The 20,588-nt window shown below is 31.6% G+C and overlaps 1 long non-coding RNA gene across 1 annotated transcript; it reads left to right on the top strand.

Annotated features, from left to right (window-relative positions):
* Positions 1 to 19,083: 19,083 nt before the first annotated feature.
* On the top strand, positions 19,084 to 20,588 carry LOC114289065 (uncharacterized). Its single transcript, XR_014362103.1, has 2 exons — positions 19,084 to 20,230; positions 20,325 to 20,588. It is a non-coding gene; the product is annotated as an uncharacterized LOC114289065 (long non-coding RNA).

Raw genomic sequence — 20,588 nt, 5'->3', positions numbered from 1 at the left:
GGTGTGAAATAAAAAGAGGGGTTTCAATATGAGTGTGAAATAAATGATTATGGGGTTCGAGTATGAGGTTTTATGGTGGCAAAATAGTTAACTTTGACATTTGGGGGATATATGAAAAAAGGAATTTTGCCCTAAATGGGTCAAATTGTTATTTAGCATAAATAACTAAAATTGACAATGATAATGTACTATTGGATGATTATTGGCGTAAATGGTGGAGTTGGACACATGTTGTCTCTCACCTATGGAAATTTGAATAATTTATCTATTGAGAAGATTGCATATCTGTTTAGAAATATCTGTCTTGGGCTATAGGTGGAAGATAACTATGATTGTTGTAGAAACTACATGAGGACTAGGTAAATTAAAACTAATCTATTGTTGATTGTCATTGAATATGACTATGCTTTATATACATTGTATATGTATGATTGTTTAGGAGAAGAAAATGGATGTACTCCATTGTTTGGAAAAAGATAGAGGATGGACTCCATTGAAATTAAGTTGGCCAGAGTGTTCAGGGTAAAAGTCTCGAAATCTTGTGTATACATGGGTGTCGATCCCGGGAAGAAATTTTCGTAAAACGGCAGATTTGAAGTGTTTGTGCGATAATGTATTAAATTGGAAAACCACTGAATTGTAGTCTCTGTTGGGCTGTTGGAAGATAATAAAATTAACCCATGAATTGGGAAGAATAAATGAACTTGAAATGAAGTGAAATATGAACTTTGGGACTTTACGATTATATGTAATGCGAATGTCTTGTCACAAGCCTTGTATATGCACAGTTGTATTTATATCTTTGTTAAATCTCATATGCTGTGCTAGATTCTTTCTACTGGGCTTTGGCTCACCCTATTTGGGAAAAACCATTTTCAGGTACTGGTGACATGCCTCCGCTAGGGCAATAGCTTGGAGGGACTTTTAGGAGCAAGAACTTCTTTATTTTGTTATATTCTTTTGTATAGCCAAGGGTTGAAAATGTATTGAGCTAGGCTCACTTTTTTGTAACCAAGCCACGACTTGGAAAGATGTAAGCATATAGGGCATATGACTATTTGTTTAGTTTTTAATTCTCTTAGTATTACAATACATGTTATAGATTCAGGATGAACATTTGTGAATGTACAATGCATGTGTTAATTTTTATAAACGAACTCTGATGAACGAAAGCATTTTATTTCTATTATTCCTCTACTTTAAGAATTGGGTTTACTGTAATATTTTGGGGGCGTTACAATTACTGTCCATTTTAAAAACTAAGATACAATTTATTCAATAATATTCGATGAAATTAATTTTATATAACTCATTTAAATTGTTGGGATTACAAGATGAACGGTTTAGATTATCATTATGGGCTTAAAATGGAACTCAAAAAATAAAATATGAAAGAATATGGTGGATAAAAGTATAGAGAGGAGTCATTCCTCAACACAACACCGTGCTGTGAGGCTGTTGGGCTTCATTTGTTGAGTAGATTATTTGAAAAAAAAAAAAAAAAATCAAATTATGAGATATTTGAAACTCCATAAAAGATTTTATGTTTAAAAAAATAATGATTAATATAATTTTAATAATATTTTCCAAAATAATTAGTGCTTTCTTATAGGATTGTATTTATGTGATTGATCTCATTTTTTTATACGTAGACATCCTATATCCTAATATTTAGCTTGAATTTTATCTAAAACTATTAATAAATAATTTAAATTCATTCTATATTCTATAAAATATTCATTACATCTCAACCAATATAACAATTATGTTTATTTTTTACTTAATAAGATTTTAAATTTAAATAAATAAAAAAACTTAATTTGATATAAACTACCTTAACTCTTTTGTAAAATTTTCATCAATTATTATTATTTTTTTCAAATTCATGTCTTATTCCAAATTTCCCATTTCATCAAACTTTTTTTTTTTTTTGGGGGGGGGGGGGGGGGGGGCTTTATTTTTTTTTTTCATCAAATTCAAAATTTGATAAATTCTGAATTTGATGAAAAAAAAAACTCTCTTAATTTGATTAATATGAATATTTGATAAAATAATTGAAAATAATTTTTAAACACTTTTTTATTAAATTTAAATCTAATATAAAATAAAAAAGCACTAACACATAATTAACACACTACTATGGGTATAGATTTTTTACATTGAACACTCTTTGAGTCTGTTGATTCATCGCATATTCCATTTTGATTATTCGAATAATTTATTTGTTATACCACAATACGCACGTTATTTATAGTACTAGTCCACCTTTTGTTTTTCATTGTCTACTTTACTTCGATAAGTCAAGGTAGATGATCTCTTGATTTGCAAATATTGTCACTTTTGGTATTAGTGCAAATGCAATTGACAGTGTGATATATAAAAATGTTGTTACTTCTATCTCCCTTTTCAGCATCCTCCTTTTTATTATTCTATTACTTGAGCATTAATGCAGTAAAGAATGCTTCCTTAAAGAAGAAAGATTTTCAAAGGTAGACCAAAAAATTGGGACTGAGCACACATTTCTTTTCAAAGATAGTCCGTCTTTTGTGATGAAAAAAACCCAATTCTACCATCTGTTCCATTTGCTCCAGATAATATGAATATTCTGGGGCTTTGTCTTTGTTGGTTTTGGCTAATTGCTGGCATATCTTTCTGGATTTATCCAAATATATTTTTTAATTTCCTTTTAATTTTTTGGGGTTGCAATCATGTTGGTGCAACTTGTCATTTGGTGCTCTCTTGATTCACTTTTGGGACTTGGAAGTCTCCTCGGCAGCTTTATTCTTTGTAAATTCATTTCCATGTCAGTTTCCTCTTAGTAATTTGTTTAATAGGTTTGTGTATCTTTGTTAGATGAATGGACGAAAAGTTTCAAATGGGAGAGTCAGCCGCACAAAGGCCTGTTCAAATAAAAAGAAGAGCAGCATGCCTTCTCTTCCTCTGCATCCTTGTCTAGCTTCCCGCCGATATTCTTTACAATTCAATGAGGTATGTTTGTCGGCAGTGGTATAATATGATCCATGACCCTCTTTTCATTAAGGAACACCTTCTTCGTTGCACCACCAGCCTGTTCATCCAAGGAATTAACCCTCCATATAGTGCCTGGTTTGCTGATTTGGGGAAAATGAATGTCACAGTGGCAGAGGTAAGTTTACCATTTCCAGGAATTGTTCAGGCTACTTGTGATGGTCTAGTACTGCTTTTGGGTGAGCAGAATACACTTCATGTTGCAAATCCTGTCACGAAGCAAAGAGTACTTGTTCCTTCATTTAGTTGGCCTTCGGAATAACCCCCCTCATTCTCATTAGCATATGCTCATTCAACGATGGAATGTAAAGTGTTGTTCCATCTATAAATCTGATGAATACAGTGGAGCCTTCAAATGCATGATGATTACTCTGGGAAAAGATCATGCATGGAAACTGGTTAATAGTAACAAATTATCTGATCCTTATTGCAGTATATTGGGAGATATTCCAGTATATAATGAAGGATTTCTTTATTGGGGTAACAAGTATGATACTTACGTTGTTGCTTTGGACGTGGAATCTGAAATGTTTTATGAGTTTCCAAGGCCGGCTTTTAAGAGTAAATCTTGTGGTTTTTCTTATGTAGCAAGGGGAAAATCGCTGTCTTGCCTAGTTCGGTTGATTCCTGGAACATTATTCGATGTTTTTGTAGTGTCTGATCCCATGAGTGGTGAGTGGAGGAAGATCCACAAAATTGACTTGGCTCAAAAATGTACATTGAGTGACGAGTTGAATGGCTTGTTCTCTTGGCCTGCCCAGGATTCATTTTTTATACCAATTGCTTGGGTGAAGAATGAATTGGTCATATGTCTCCTTCACATACCAGGTCCTTATATTACTCACAATGTCAAGACTGGGGAGACCTTCATAATTGGAAGTTTCGGGGACGATGCCTGGCGCATTTTTTGGAGTGACTATGCCTACAGCCTTGTCTCATTGACCTCAAGTTAACAGTTCATCAATCGCTATCTGATCAATCATCAGTCTATGTATGACCTTCATACTTGGAGGTTTTGGGGACGATGGCTGGTGCATTTTCTGGAGTGATTATGCCTACAACCTTGTCTCATTGACCTCAACTTAACAGTTTGTCAATCACTATCTGATAAAAAATCTGTCTATGTATTGGGCTGTTTAATGTTTCTTCTGTTTATGAATTTCAATTGGGTTTTGTTGTACTTCTGAGTTAGTGCAGTTGTTGCTTGTACATTTTACTGGCAGTGGGCTTGAACAGATCTTTGTAATTGTCATAGCTGCCTTGTCAGTATTTGCTACTGCGGACTTCTTAACTTTGTGCATTCTCCCCTATTTCGCAAATCGCAGATCAAGGAGCCCTATTTGAGCCCCATTCGCAGATCGCAGAAATCGAAACAGAGTTGTCGCCAAAAATCGAAACATCGTCTCAAATCCATCAACCACTAGAACTTTATGGTATTTATTGTTTAAAATTCGTTTGAAATTTCTTGTTTGCATTGAAATTGTTTGATTGTTGTTGTTGTTGTTGTTGTTGTTGTTGTTTGTGATTTTTTATTTATTTTATTTTTTTGAAGGGTTTGGTTGTTGAAATAATTTATGTTTTAAAAAAATTCTGTTTTAAACAATTTCTATTTAAAAAAAATTAGTGAATTTGGTTTTACAAAAAATTAACTCTATTTTGCCAGGAAGGATGAGGGAGGGAATGAAGAAAACGGTTGATTTTTGGTGAATTGGAACATTTGGCAACTGTTATAGCATGCCATTGGAGAAGCTATTTTTTCCCAAGCTGCCATATTATGGCTTTAGCAGCTATTTTAGCAATGCATTGGAGATGCTCTAAAGTCCCACATTTTTAGCTACTAAAATGTTAGTTGGCAAAGAGTTTTTCTTTTGGCTACTAAAAATTTGGAAGCCTAAAGTCCCACATTTTTTGCTACTAAAATTTTAGTCGGCAAAAGTGTTTTTATTCTTTAGCTTTTGTTTTTAGCTACCAAATATTTTAGTCGCCAAATGTTTAATTTTCTCTTGGCTACAAAACTTTTACTCGCCAAATGTTTTTTTTTTTTTTGCTACAAAACTTTTAGCCGCCCAAAGTATTTTTCCAATTTCTTTTTAGCTACTAATTGTTTAGTCACCAAAAACATGATATTATGTTTCATCGTAAAATTATAATTTCTCCACAACCTGCCTATATTCCATGCACCCTGTAATACTATTACCCAAAAGACAACCTAAGAGGGAGGGTGAATTAGGTTTTTACAATTAAAAATTAATAATACCCTAATAAAATTATGACTAGTACAATAGATAAATATAGTTAATAAAATAAAAATAATTAAAACAAGTGTTCTAACAACTATGTCACTTAATGATTTTAGCACAGTGAAAACAAGTGTTCTAACAACTATATAGTTACAGCAATTTAAATAAAATAAAGAGATAAGGGAGAGAGAGGTTCGGCTTCAACTCGGCCTACGTCTACTCCTCAAGCTTCACTTGAGATTTTCCACTATGCTCTAACTTCACGGGGGTGCTAGCAACCTCTTTACAAATAGAGAAATCCTCCACGGATTTTACACAGACTTTCTAAGTCAAGAACACTGAGTGTACTACACTCTTACAAGGTTAAAAAGAATGTGTTTTTGCTTTCACTGAAAGCTACAAGAATTATCTCTCAAAGATAGATATAAAAATGAAGCTTGGTTTTTCTGTAAACCTCACACAGGAAAGATGGGCTTAAAGCTATGCGTCTCAGTGTATAATTTCTGAAAGAGGATGTAAACAAAAATTGAAGAACACTCATCAGAAAATTTTTCAGAAAATAGATGTAAGTGATTATAGATCAAAAAATATTTTCTGATTTTTTTGTAACTTGTTTACATTAGAGGCTTGTATATATAATGAAACTAATAGCCGTTGTATTCATTTGAATTTATAGCCGTTATACTCCATCATTACTAATTTGAATATCTTTCACTCCATCATTACAAATTTGAACATCTTCCACTTGAACCTTTTGAAATGCTGTTGTGCTGGGCTGTTTGAACCTCTATTTTTGGGATGTTTGAACTCCTGACTTAATCAAATATTAAATACATTCTAACAACATTTAGGATAAAGGTTTAGGTGAGAAATAATAGGACAAAATAAATTTTGATTTTATTTTCTCTTTCAAATAAATCATCAAAATAAATTTTGATTCTATTTTTCTCTTCTAAATAAATTAAAAACATAATTAAATAAATCATCAAAATAAATAAGTCTAACAATCTCCCCCTTTTTGATGATGGCACACAATGATATTTTGATTTGATTTGGGAGTAAGAAAAGCTCTCCCTCAAGTCATGCTCCCTGAATTCATTTCTAAATACATAGGTTAGCACATGTGTAATAAATAAGCTTTAATTAGAGACATGATATGAGACTAAGATATCACACTATAAATACAAAACATCATAACAAAATAATATCATAATACATAACATCATATAATTTTCTCCCCCTGTGACATTATCAAAAGGAAATCATGGGTCAGAATCTGGAGGAGGAGGAGGAAAATGTTAGGAGAAGAAATGTATGAAGGACTTGAGAGCATTCAACTGATATAAATATTTCCATATCAATGTAGCAATACACATATATCATTTTAACAAAAATTCAAGTTTCACAGTCATAACAAAACTTTTTAAGTAGAAATCGACATTCCAAGCTCGCCATAAATAAAATTGAAGCGATCATCGCTTAGGGATTTTGTGAAAATATCCGCCAATTGCTTGTCGGTGTTTACAAATTCAAGTACAATATCTTCTTTTTGAACATGATCTCTTAAAAAATGATGTCGAATTTCAATATGTTTTGTTCGTGAGTGTTGAACCGGACTTTTACTTAAATTGATGGCACTAGTATTATCACATTTAATAGGGATATGATCATAATGCAAATTAAAATCCTCTAATTATTGTTTCATCCAAAGTATTTAGGTACAACAACTTCCAGAAGCTATATATTCAGCTTCGGTCGTTGATAAAGCAACATAATTTTGCTTTTTGCTAAACCAAGATACGAATGAGTTACCAAGAAAGTGACAAGTGCCACTTGTGCTTTTTCTATCAAGTTTGCATCCTGCAAAGTCGGCATCCGAATAACTAATTAAATCAAATGCAACACCTCTAGGATAAAATAGTCCCAAATTTTGAGTGTTAACAAGATATCTAAAAATTCTTTTAACAGCACTGAGATGTGATTCCTTAGGATTTGATTGATATCTAGCATACATACAAACACTAAACATAATATCGGGTCTACTTGCAGTTAAATAAAGAAGTGAGCCGATCACACTTCGATATTTTGTTTGATCAATGGACTTACCTTTCTTATCCTTGTCTAGCTTAATGGATGTGCTCATAGGTGTTCCAACTATTTTTGAGTCATACATACCAAACTTTTTGAGTAGTTCTTTTGTGTATTTAGCTTGGTTGATAAAAATTCCTTCCTTACATTGTTTGATTTGAAACCCAAGGAAATAATTTAACTCTCCCATCATGCACATCTCAAACTCACCTTGCATACACTTAGCAAATTTCTTACACAAGGTTTCACTAGTAGCACCAAATATAATGTCATCCACATATATTTGCACAATAAGTAAATCATCATTTTTAGTTTTAACAAAAAGTGTGGTGTCAATCGTTCCTCTAGAAAAATTATTTTCAATCAAAAATTTACTTAATCGTTCATACCATGCACGAGGTGCTTGTTTCAAACCATATAAAACTTTTGATAGTTTAAAAACATGATTTGGAAAAGCATAATCTTCAAAACCTGGGGGTTGTTTAACATAAACTTCCTCATTTATAAAACCATTAAAAAAGGCACTTTTTACATCCATTTGATAAAGTTTGAAATCTCTAAAACATGCAAATGCAAGTAACATGCGAATGGCTTCTAATCTAGCAATCAGAATAAAGGTTTCATCGAAATCAATACCTTCTTCTTGATTGTATCCTTGTGCAACAAGTCTAGCCTTGTTTCTTATAATTGTGCCGGATTCATCAAGCTTGTTTCGAAAGATCCATTTGGTACCGATAATGGTATGATCTTTAGGTTTTGGCACAAGTTTCCACACTTTGTTTCTCTCAAATTGGTTAAGCTCTTCATGCATAGCTATCATCCAATGTTTATTGAATTCGGCTTCTTGAAAGTTTTTAGGCTCAATCTGTGAGAGAAAAGCCAAGTTACTACAAATATTTCTAAGTGAAGAGCGAGTTTCAATACCTTTTGAAGGGTCACTTAGGATTAAATCCTTAGGGTGATTATGAACAAACTGCCATTCTCTTGGCAAATCATCATTGTTTCCTCCTTCTTCTTGAGATGGGAGGATAGGTTGTTTATATGTTTGGTTCTCTTCTTTATAGATACTTGAATCTTTCACATTTGGTTCCAAATCTATATTATTACTAACAATTTGCTTTTGAGCAGAGATGCTAGTTTTATCAAATATCACATGTATAAATTCTTCCACAACAAGAGTTTTTTTTTATTAAAAACACGATAAGCTTTGCTAGTTAAGGAATAGCCAAGAAAAATTACTTCATCAGATTTTGAATCAAATTTACCTAAGTTATCCTTACCATTATTATGCACAAAACATTTACAACCAAAAACATGCAAGTGACTAATGTTGGGTTTTTTATCATGCCAAAGTTCATAAGGAGTTTTTTTGAGAATAGGTCTAATTAATGCACGATTTAAAATATAACATGCGGTGTGAACGACTTCGGCCCAAAAATATTTAGGAAGATTATTTTTACAAAGCATTGTTCTACTCATCTCTTCTAAAGTTCTATTCTTCCCTTCTACTACATCATTTTATTGAGGGGTTCTTGGTGCTGAAAAATTATGTCCAATACCATGCTCATCACAAAAAAATTCAAATTTCTCATTTTCAAGTTCTCTACCATGGTCGGTTTGAACATTAGTAATAAGAAAGCCTTTTTCATTTTGAATTCTACAACAAAGTTTTGTGAAAGAAGAAAAGGTTTCATCTTTGTGTGCTAAAAACATAACCCATGTAAATCTGAATAATCATCAACAATAACAAGACAATAACGTTTACCACCTAGACTAGATTTCCTTGAGGGACCAAATAAATGCATATGCAATAGTTGTAAAGGTATAGTTGTGGAAATATGAGATTTTGATTTAAATGATATTTTAGTTTGTTTTCCTTGTTGACAAGCACTACAAAGATGATCTTTTTCAAATTTAATTTTTGGAAGTCCAATGACCAAATCCTTTCTCAAAAGTTTAGCAATTAAATCCATATGAGTATGACTAAGTCTTCTATGCTATAACCAACTATTTTCATTATTAACATATAAACATTTAACATTACTAGCATAGAAATCATTAAGATGAAAAACATAAACATTATCATAGTGATTACCAACGAATAAAGCTTTATGATCATTTGTGCTTTCAATTGTGCAATATGATTTATCAAAAATAACTCGATTACCTTTATCACATAATTGACTAATACTAAGTAAGTTATGCTTAAGTCCATCAACGTGTAAAACATTTTCAATAGAAGGGTTAGGAGAAATACCAATGCTACCAATACTGATGATTTTTCCTTTCTTGTTGTCTCCAAAAGTAACAAATCCTCCATCTTTCGATGATATTTTAGTAAAGAATGATTTATCACCGGTCATGTGTTTGGAACATCCACTATCAAGGTACCACTTCCCTTCTTTAGTTGTGGACTTAAAACAAACCTACAAGATGACAATCAAGTGTTGGTTTTGGTACCCATAGTTTCTTGGGTCATTCTTGGTTAGTTTTGTTAGATCCCTTAACAATCCAAATCTTTTTAATTCCCATGTTTATATTATTTTCCAATGGACAAGAAGATATATAATGGCCTTTCTTTCTACAATAATGACAAGTAATATGAGGGTGAGTCATGAGAGGTGCCTTTTCAAAAATTGTATTGAGATTTTTTTGTTTTTTAATAGGGTCATATCTAATGCCCTCTTTATTGAAAACGCATCTTTGATTTCCAATAAGTATGTTAAGATTGTCTCTACCTTTTACAAAATTTTCAAGTGTTTTTGTTAAATCATCAATATTGTTTTGTAAAGCAATTTTCTCATTGGAGATGGTGTCAAAATCATTTTTCAAAACAATTTTTTTTTCTTTAATTCTTCTAGATTAATAGATAAAGATGCAACAGATTTCTTCAACACATTATTTTTGGCACAAACTTTTCTAAATTCATCTTGTAGTTCATAGAATGCACTTTCAAGTTCTTCATAAAGAGTAGTTACCTCATCTTGAGTAGAGTCTTCATCTTCAAGAGCCATAAGACATAAGTTGGCTACTTAATTTTCAATTTCATCACTTGAACTTTTATCTTCACTTTCTCTCCAAGCTGCTACCATGGCCTTTTTGTTTCTTTTGTAGTCTTTTCATGATTCTTCAATTTTGGACAATCTATCTTCATATGTCCAGGATTTTTGCACTCATAGCAAATTATAGGCTCTTTCTTGTTATTTTTGTTGTACTCTTTCTTGAAAGGTCTTCTTCCTCCATAATTGTTTTTCTTGAAGTGCTTTTTGAGATTTCTACTAAACATGACATAGCTTTCATCCTCACTGAAGTTTTCATGTTCTTCTTCATTTGATGAGGGTTTGAATGCAATTCCACTTTTCTTTTTGTTTTCAACATCCTCATGTCCTTTCATGGTGATCTCATGAGTCATAAGGGAACCCATAAGCTCATCCAATCTAAGTGTGAATAGATTTTTGGCTTCTATAATGGCTGTGACCTTTTGCTTCCCAATTCTTTGGTAAACACCTAAGAATTTTTCTTACCAACTCACTGTTAGTATAAGTTTTGCCAAGAGATTTCAAAGAGTTTACAATTTCAGTAAATCTAGTAAACATACTTGAAATAGATTCATCAGAGTTCATTTTAAACAATTCATAACTATGAACAAGCATATCAATACGAGATTCCTTCACTTGGTTTGTACCTTCATACGTTACCTCAAGTTTGTCCCAAATTTCTTTTGCCGAATCACAACTTGAAATTCTGTTATACTCCTTAGAGTCTAATCCACAAACAAGGGTGAGTTTGGCTTTAGCATTGGCTTGCAATAATTTATGATCTCTCTCATCACATTCATCTTTAGTTTTAGGTACACTAATATTGTCTACTAATTTTTGGACCTTTGGTGACAATAATCCACATGCATAATCAGTGGCTTGTAGGTATAGGGTCATCTTATCCTTCCATTGATTATAGTTGTTTTCGTCAGACAATGGTGATCTATTTGTGGCTTGTCCTTCAGCTAAGGTTGCCATGGATCGAAACTCCTAGATGGTTAAATCTAAAACAAGAGTCTAGGCTCTGATACTAATTGTTACCCAAATGACAACCTAAGAGGGAGGGTGAATTAGGTTTTTACAATTAAAAATTAATAATACCCTAATAAAATTATGACTAGCACAATAGATAAATATAGTTAATGAAATAAAAATAATTAAAACAAGTGTTCTAACAACTATGTCACTTAATGATTTTAGCACAGTGAAAACAAGTGTTCTAACAACTATATAGTTACAGCAATTTAAATAAAATAAAGAGATAAGGGAGAGAGAGGCAAACAAATTTATAGTGGTTCGGCTTCAACTCGGCCTACGTCCACTCCTCAAGCTTCACTTGAGATTTTCCACTATGCTCTAACTTCACGGGGGTGCTAGCAACCTCTTTACAAATGGAGAAATCCTCCACGGATTTTACACAGGCTTTCTAAGTCAAGAACACTGAGTATACTACACTCTTACAAGGTTAAAAAGAATGTGTTTTTGCTTTCACAGAAAGTTACAAGAATTATCTCTCAAAGATAGATATAAAAATGAAGCTTGGTTTTTCTGTAAACCTCACACAGGAAAGATGGGCTTAAAGCTATGCGTCTCAGTGTATAATTTCTGAAAGAGGATATAAACAAAAATTGAAGAACACTCCTCAGAGAATTGTTCAGAAAATAGATGTAAGTGATTATCGATCAAAGAATATTTTCTGATTTTTTTGTAACTTGTTTACATTAGAGGCCTGTATATAAAATGAAACTTATAGCCGTTATATTCATTTGAATTTATAGCCGTTATACTCCATCATTACTAATTTGAATATCTTCCACTCCATCATTACAAATTTGAACATCTTCCACCTGAACCTTTTGAAATGCTGCTATGTTGGGCTGTTTGAACCTCTATTTTTAAGCTGTTTGAACTCCTGATTTAATCAATTATTAAATACATTCTAACAGCATTTAGGATAAAAGTTTAGGTGAGAAATAATGGGACAAAATAAATTTTAATTATATTTTTCTCTTCCAAATAAATTAAAAACATAATTAAATAAATCATCAAAATAAATAAGTCTAACAAATACGTATATAAACAAAATGATACATACTATCAATCATTCCACAATCTGCATCCATATACAAAAAATAAATAACTTTAAATGTCAAAGTCCATATACAAACCAACTATTGTCCAAACTAAAATAATAATTCCATACAAAATATGTCATACAAAAATCAAGGTCCTCCGTATACAAAAAAATATATTTACTACCAAGTGAAATTACCATTTGGCATGGTACAAATTACCATCGTAATCTGTACCACGACAAAATGTGATATATGTACCACAACAAAAAAATTTCTATAGACCATGACAAAAGATCATATATGTATGCCAACAAATGGTCATATATGTACCACGACAGAAAGTGATCTATGTACTACGGCAATCATTATCTGTTGATTGCCAAAAGTTTTCCATATCAGTAATAGTGAACTACACAAAAGCTGAGGACGACAAAAGTATTATATTAGTTCTATACAAAAGTATAAATTCTTCGCCATACACCAATATGGATTATCCACAAGTCCATGCAACAAAGCCATCTACAAAAATAAAATAAAAAACAAAACATTAGAATTGGTTACAAAATATCAATCTAGTGAACCATAGGGAATATGTTCTAACATGCATTTAAGGTAGAACAATCGAGAAATGTCTTCTCGGAAATAAAAGAAAGTATAGATATATGTATCATACAATATTTATTCCAACCAATTGCACAAACAATCTAATAGAGAGAGAGAGAGAGAGAGAGAGAGGCTGGAAATACCTGGTGTGCGCTGGAGGAGGCACAAATCAAAGTAGCTACTGTTGTCCGTCGCTGGTGGGGAGATGGGTGGTACCGTCGCTAGTGGGGAATTGGCTTGTCCCATCGCCGGTGAGGAGGTAGGTGCTCTTTGCGACAGTGGTGGACGGTGGCCGGTAGGAGGGTCGCCTACGATGGAGTGAGAGAAAGAGAGAGAGAGACAGAAGAGGGATGATAAGAGAGTGAAATGGAAGAGGAATGAGGGTAGTCTAATGAAGATACAAAATTTGATCAATGCCGACTAAAATTCTTTTTAGTAGCCAAAACCTTACTAACGGTGGCTAAATATTATTTTAGTCGCTAAGAGTAGTAATTTGGCGACTAAACATTTTGGTCGCCAATTAATTTTATAAATCCTTCCAAAATTCAAAATTTTCCCTCCAAATATTTTAATCCTTTGGCGACTAAAATATTTTTTGGTCACTAAAAATAAATTATTGGTGACCAAATTTTTGGTCCCCAAAAGTCTAAAAGTAATATTTTGTTTTTCATTTGGCGACTAAAAAATTTTAGTAGCCAAAACTATCTATACAGCGACTAAAACATTTTTTAGCCGCCAATTGTGGCATTTTTAGCGACTAAATTTTTTTTAGTCGCCAATAATCAATATTTCCCGACTAGAAAAAATTAGTAGCTAAATATTATACCTTTGCCGACTAAAAAAAATTTTAGTTGCCAATTCCACAAGTTTTGGCGACTAATTTTTTTTTAGTAGCCAAACTAGTCGTCAAAAGTGCATTTTGTTGTAGTGGTATCACTGAAAATTCGCCGGAGTATCACTAGAGTGTTATGAACGTCACCGGAAGTCGTCGGAATGTCTAGAATGTTCGCTAGACGTCAAGAATATCGTCGGAGACTCACCGAAATGTCCAGAATTGTCAAGGAAAAAAAAAACAGAATAAATTGAGAAATTAAAGTGAAAAATTATAGCAAAATATGTTAAATATTGATAAATTAAAAAAAAAGAAAAGAAAAAGAAAACGTAACAACAACAAACAGCCACAAAGGGGAAAAAAACATATGTTATTTTCAATTTTTGTAGGGTTTAAGCAAATAATCTCCAATATTGATCAAACTGAAAAGCAAGCTCTGAAACTGTAAAATGTTACAGTTTCAAAGTATGATTTTATTAAGTATTTATCCTTATTAATCAAACTGAAAAACATGTTATGAAATTGCAAAATTTTACAATTCTAAAAAAAGTTATGAAACTACAAAATTTTACAATTCTAAAGAATATTTATTTCAGCACACACACACAAAAAAAAAAAAAAACTAAAACTGTAAAATTTTACAATTTTCATCGCCTATAACTAAAACTCAAAAATAACTTGTTCATAACTTAAAAATTTTCTCTATTAAAACAGGAAAATAGAAGTGTGTAATATAGAAAAAGTAAAAAAAAAAAACTAAGAGATAGAAGGAAAGAGACAGATATAAAGAGGCTTGTACTCTCGGGAACTATTTTTTATTTAGATCTAGCCGGATATGATGTAGATCTACTCATTTTTTTGTCGGAAACTCATCTCCTTCACCATTAGTGAGCGCGAAGTAAAGAGTCGGTGTGCGGCAGTTGCTGGTGAACCTCAATCAATAGTGATTGTCGGTCGCCAGTCGCCTATGACTATAGATTAAAAAGAGAAAGAAAAGAAGGAAGGCATGGTCGTGATTGTCGTCGAATATTAGAGAAAGAGAGATAAAGAGAAGAAGTAAGGTGCTGAGAAAGAAGAAAAGATAAATGGGTACAGAACTTTTAGGTGTATCTAAAAGGTTTTGGGATTAAATAGTACACATACTTTTCAAAAATGACTCGTGGGTAATTTGTCCTTCTAATTTTTATCATCAAATTCACTGACAATAACATGATAAAAGAATTGAGATTAATATGGATTGTTTCATATCATTGTAGGTTAAATTAAAAAAAAAGAGACTCTTAAAAGTCTCAAATATTTCTCATTTTTAATGAAACATTTGTTAGAATAATTATTCACTATCACATGTAACAATGAGGTAGCCATGGCACAAATAGATTTGGATCATCCATTTATATGAGGGTGTAATCCGCACAAATAGATGATCCAAATTTATTTTTGACATTGTCACAATGAATAATTTTTTCATTTGTCAAATCCATATTATAAATAGACATAGTGGTAAAAACATTATGTCAAGTAATGCTAAGTACGTGTTTGTAATTTTATACATAAATATTTAAATAGTTTAATAATTGAAAAAATCTTATTTGCATTTTTAGTGGTTTGTTAAATAAGAAAAATCATTCAAGAATTATTGGATTCAATAATTCAATAGGACAATATAGAAAAGAAATTTTTAAGGGGTATATATTTTATATAATATTTCATGTAGTTGAAGATGGTGACCAGAGGAGGTCATCGTGGCAATGATGGTTAATGGTAATGATGAACAATGGAGGGGTAGTCGAAGGATGGGGGGAAAAAATGAAGGAATAGAAAAAAATAAATAATCAAGTAAAATTAACTCTCTCTTTTTTTTTTCTTTTTTTTTTATGGTTACCAAATTTTGAGGAAATATTATTTTGTCCCCTAAACTATCACATTTTTTTTAATTTGACCCTCATATTTTGATTTATTTCAATTTAGTACCTAAACTTTTAGAAAATTGATCAATTTAACCCACGCTGTCACATTCCATCTACAATTGGACGGAATGTGCTAACGTGGCACCAAAATTCAATTGGAATTTCATTTTACCTCCCAAACTATACTTTAAAAATCAATTTGTCCCCCAAATATAAAAAATTAAATTTAAATATTTAATAAATAATTTTTTATCTCAATAATGAAAAAATTAAATTTTAAATAATATATACTTTGTAAAAAAATAATAAAAAATATAAAAATTCTCATTTTAAATTATTCTGAGACTATGAAGTATGGATAATTCGACAAACATGTCGTACCCGTACCGAGTACTTACCAACATACGATATTTCTGCATACATACTGAGTATACAAAATATATACTCAAATTTTTCTTTCTTAATTTTTGACCTACCTAGACATATCTAATATCTATCCAAGCCGTGCCGTCACGACAACAAAAACATACTTTAGTGGCACTACACTAGTGACATATTTTTAGAAAATGCCACAAAAATGATATTTAGTGGCACGTTTTTTAAAAATGCCACAAAACGACAAACATGAAAGGCTCTAGTGACATTTCAATGAACAAGTGTCACAAAAGTACAACAAAAACACACTTTAGTGACACTATACTAGTGGCATATTTTTAGAAAATGCCACAAAAATAATATTTGGTGACACATTTACATAAATGCCATAAAACTACAAACATATAAGGCTCTAGTGGAATTTCAATAAAGAAATGTCATATCAATTTTATGGCATTTTATAAAATAATGACACAAGAAATTTTTTAAGTGACATTTGTCAACAGATGCCACTAAACTTTAGTAGCAATGAATTTTTTTTTAAAATGTCACTAAACTAGGTAGGTGCAAGCTACTTTCTATGACATTAGGTGAAAAGTGTCATAAACAATATTTTATAGCATTTTGAGATATGCCACTAAGCTAAAAAATTTCCAACCTATCTAATGGCATTTTTTGAAAAAACAAAAAATGCTAATATATTTTCAAAATTTATTACAATTGCTTATAATTATTGGGTAATTTACATCAATAATCCTTTTATTTTGTTGTTCTATATAGTTTTAATTGACTAAATTTTGACATTAAATTTTAGATTTTACGTAAATTTAGTCCAATTGATATAAAATCTTTAGGGTCTTTGATAGAAAATTTTCATTAGATTGGTTAAGAATAAGCCACTGAATTGACCAAGGATTTTATTTTATTCCTAAAACGATGACAGGTTTCTTGTGTCATAAAAAAATGCTATCGATTGGGCTAATTTAAGACAAAATAAAAAAATTCAAAATTAAAATCGATTCAATTGAAATTACGAAGACTAAAATTACATAATAGCCAAAGTAGAGCGACTAATAGTGTAATTTGCCCTAATTGTTAGCATTTGTTAATGACTAAGTGACATGTGTCATTTTTTTAGAGATAAAATAATAAATTTGCTCAATTCGTTGAGTTAGCCTCAACAAATTCAGTAATTATTTTTCATCAAAAATATTAATTGTATTATTAATTACACTAAATTGACACAAAATTTAAATTTAAAATTAAAATTACAATTAATTTAATAAAAAATATTACTTTTATATTTAAAATATCAACAAACTCATTCTCCACTTGTTTTTTTTTTTTTTTCCCTTTTATGTTATACAACAAAGGATACAACAAAGGAAATAACGCAACTGAAGAAACAAATCAAATTTGATACAGCAAAATCCGCATGCCAGATCCACCTAGAGACCGAGAAGGAAGTCCAAAAATTCTGAATTTGGTGAAGTAAATTTGATTTTGGCGGGTCAAAGAGGCGGGAGCCAAATCATGAAGCAAGGGTTTATCATTCAAAGTTATCCCATAAGTTATCCTCAGAGATTCTTAAGTTCCTCTCCAACAAATATCATTCAAAGTGCCACACAAATTACACATCTCCAAAGAACCTGTGCCTTCATATTATAACCAATGCCCATAAATTCAAAGCAAAACTGTACACAAGAAGGTACCACCCCATATACCTTCACAAAATCTAGCACTCTCCACCGTAGTGTCGATGCCACAGGACATTGAAAAAATAAGTGATCATTACTCTCCTTGTCCCTTTTACACATGACACACTATTGCAGATATAAATAGCAATTTGGTTTTCTTTTTTGCATCATTTCATTAGTATTAAGTTTGTTGTGAGCCATAGTCAATGCAAGATCTTTTGTTTTGAATGGCACATTTGCACTACCAATAAACTTATGGGGATCAAAGAGTGGTACATTTGGATCATTGTTTATAGTTTTGTTTAGTTTTGGTGGTTGTGCTGTTTGGTTGAGTAGGAAGAAGAAAAAAAAAACTTCAAAGAAGTAAGTGAAGCATTTGAATCTTTAGCTAAATTGAAAATGGAGGATAATCAGCTGAGAAGTGAATTTGGTCTAAAATCCCTTGCAATAATGAAGGTCAAATGATCTATATATATATATATATATATATATTTCAAGTGCTGGTGCTAATGATCTTGTTTCTGTATCGATTTATAAATCCTCCCCAAGGCACTGTAGGGTGGGGTTGGTGTACTTGCCCTTTGCTCTCTCATAATTGAATTTAGGACACTGGAAACTGCATTTTTCTTCTCTTTCAGAATTTCTTTCTGTTACTACAGTCTTATTGTCCAACCCAGGCTGAAGCTATCAGTGGGAATGATAGTCTCTTAAGCATGTAGCAGTGCTTTTGTCTGCAACACCATTTGTACTCATTCATATGAGAGTAGAAAACATTGCACGTAGGGATATAGTTGGAACAAAAAAGGGGAGGGGGGAGGATAAAAAACCCCTCAGTGCCTGAAAATTTGGAACAAAAAAGGCGTTTTATTTTTAGTTTTTTTCAAAACAAATTTCACTCCCTGAAAATTTCTTTTGTTTACCAAAAAAATGTTATCATTGGAAACCATGTTTTCAGTTAATTTCTTTGTCAATACAAATGATACCATGAAAGAAAAATCCATTGAACATCTGTTGGATTAGAAGATTGATATCAAAGAGAATAGATCAATTTAATTTGATCTAGAAGGGGGGGGGGGGGGGGTACAAAAAACCCCTCAGTGCTGTTCCTTTAAGTGACCATTCCATAGCTTCAAGGTTTTTTTTTTTTCCCCTTTTCCTTTTCCTTTTCCTTTTTTTTTTTGAATGGTCTTGTGAAACACAAAATAGAACAAGAAATAGATACAAAAATAAGTTTCTATGGCACATGTTGGAGAAAGGAGGGGGAGGGGAGGAGGGCACGAAGAACCATAACATATCAAGGTTTTGGTGTGCCAAACTAGGGATCATCTTATTGGACCCAAGTAATATCCACAAAAAATCTGTTCTGACCTTTTCCAAATAGCACCATAAGTATCTGTTAGAAACTGTTTTTTTGGTGTCGGTCCATGGTTCTGTGCTCCTTGTGTACATAAAACTCTCATTTAAGCCAAGTTGGGCAGACATGGTTGATGCATTAATCCCCAAGTTATTTCTCATTTCAGTGAATTGAGATTTTCCTGAAATTTTGAACATACTTGGTATACTTTAAATCCTCTTCTATTCAGGTTCCAAGATAAACTATGTACTCATACTGAAATTGCTACTTTTTTTTTTTTCTTTCTTTCTTTCTTCTTGGAATTTGTTATTTTTTAGATATTGAATAGGGATATAGTTGTTATGCTTGCATAGAATTGAAAAAATATTGCACATAGCTGGACCCCTGTTTGAAAGAGAATTAAATTTGGTATACTCTTGGATATAAAGTGCTTTGTCTCATCATGAAATATAGGATCAGTCACTAGCACTGTACATGGAAAAGAAGTAAGAAATATATGATATATCTATGTACTTTTAGGTAATCCTTACGTTGATTTGGTTTTTTACTACATTGAGACTTTTGACACTAAACTTTCCTTTTGTTATTCTACCTTACTAGTTTTTAAAGAGTTTGGATATGAGATCTGGAAAATTCCAATACGTATTTTGAAGTTTAGAATTCATTTTGAGTAAATAAGACTTTTAGGTAATTAACTCTTAGAAAAATGATTCATTTTCATAATTTTGTCTACCAAATTCCACTCCAATGATATGAAATTAGAGGAGCCAAAGATGAGAGTCATGCCATTGTGGATAGAATTTGGGGGCCTTAATTAGGGGATTTAGCAGATATATAGTGGGTGCAAGCCTATTTGTAAATATTTTTATATCTTTTATGTTGGAAATAAAATTTTCTTTAATTTTTAAAAATTTGTTAGTTTGTATAATAGTATGATTTTGTTACAATTGGACAAGCTATTGGAGCTCATGTTGCTTGGCCTACTCCATTTGTGGTATATTTCTTTCGTAAATAATAATTTCATTAACAAATTTATATTAACTTAATATAGTGTCAATTACCTTTATAAGTTTATCTTTTGGATGCAGATTTCGCAAGTTATGAATGCTAGCCGAGAATATTTATACAAGTGAGGTTGAGAGTTTGGGAATTGATTTTGTTTTGATAATTTGTCTCTTATGGATGTCACTATGGCTTTTCAGAACTTATGGTTGAAATAATTTTCTTTTTAATTTTTTTTGCTTTAACTTTGTTAGTGTAGTAGAATATTTTATAATTTCGGTAAGGGATTTTTATTGCAATATAAATAAATTTATATTTCAATAATAAATAATTGATTGTGGTTTGATTTT

The sequence above is a fragment of the Camellia sinensis genome, chromosome 2 (genome assembly GCF_055761805.1).
Source record: "Camellia sinensis isolate YWXY chromosome 2, ASM5576180v1, whole genome shotgun sequence".
NCBI classification, from domain to species: Eukaryota; Viridiplantae; Streptophyta; class Magnoliopsida; order Ericales; family Theaceae; genus Camellia; species Camellia sinensis.
Note: the sequence above shows the minus strand (reverse complement) of the source record. Positions and strands in the feature narration are given on the sequence as shown.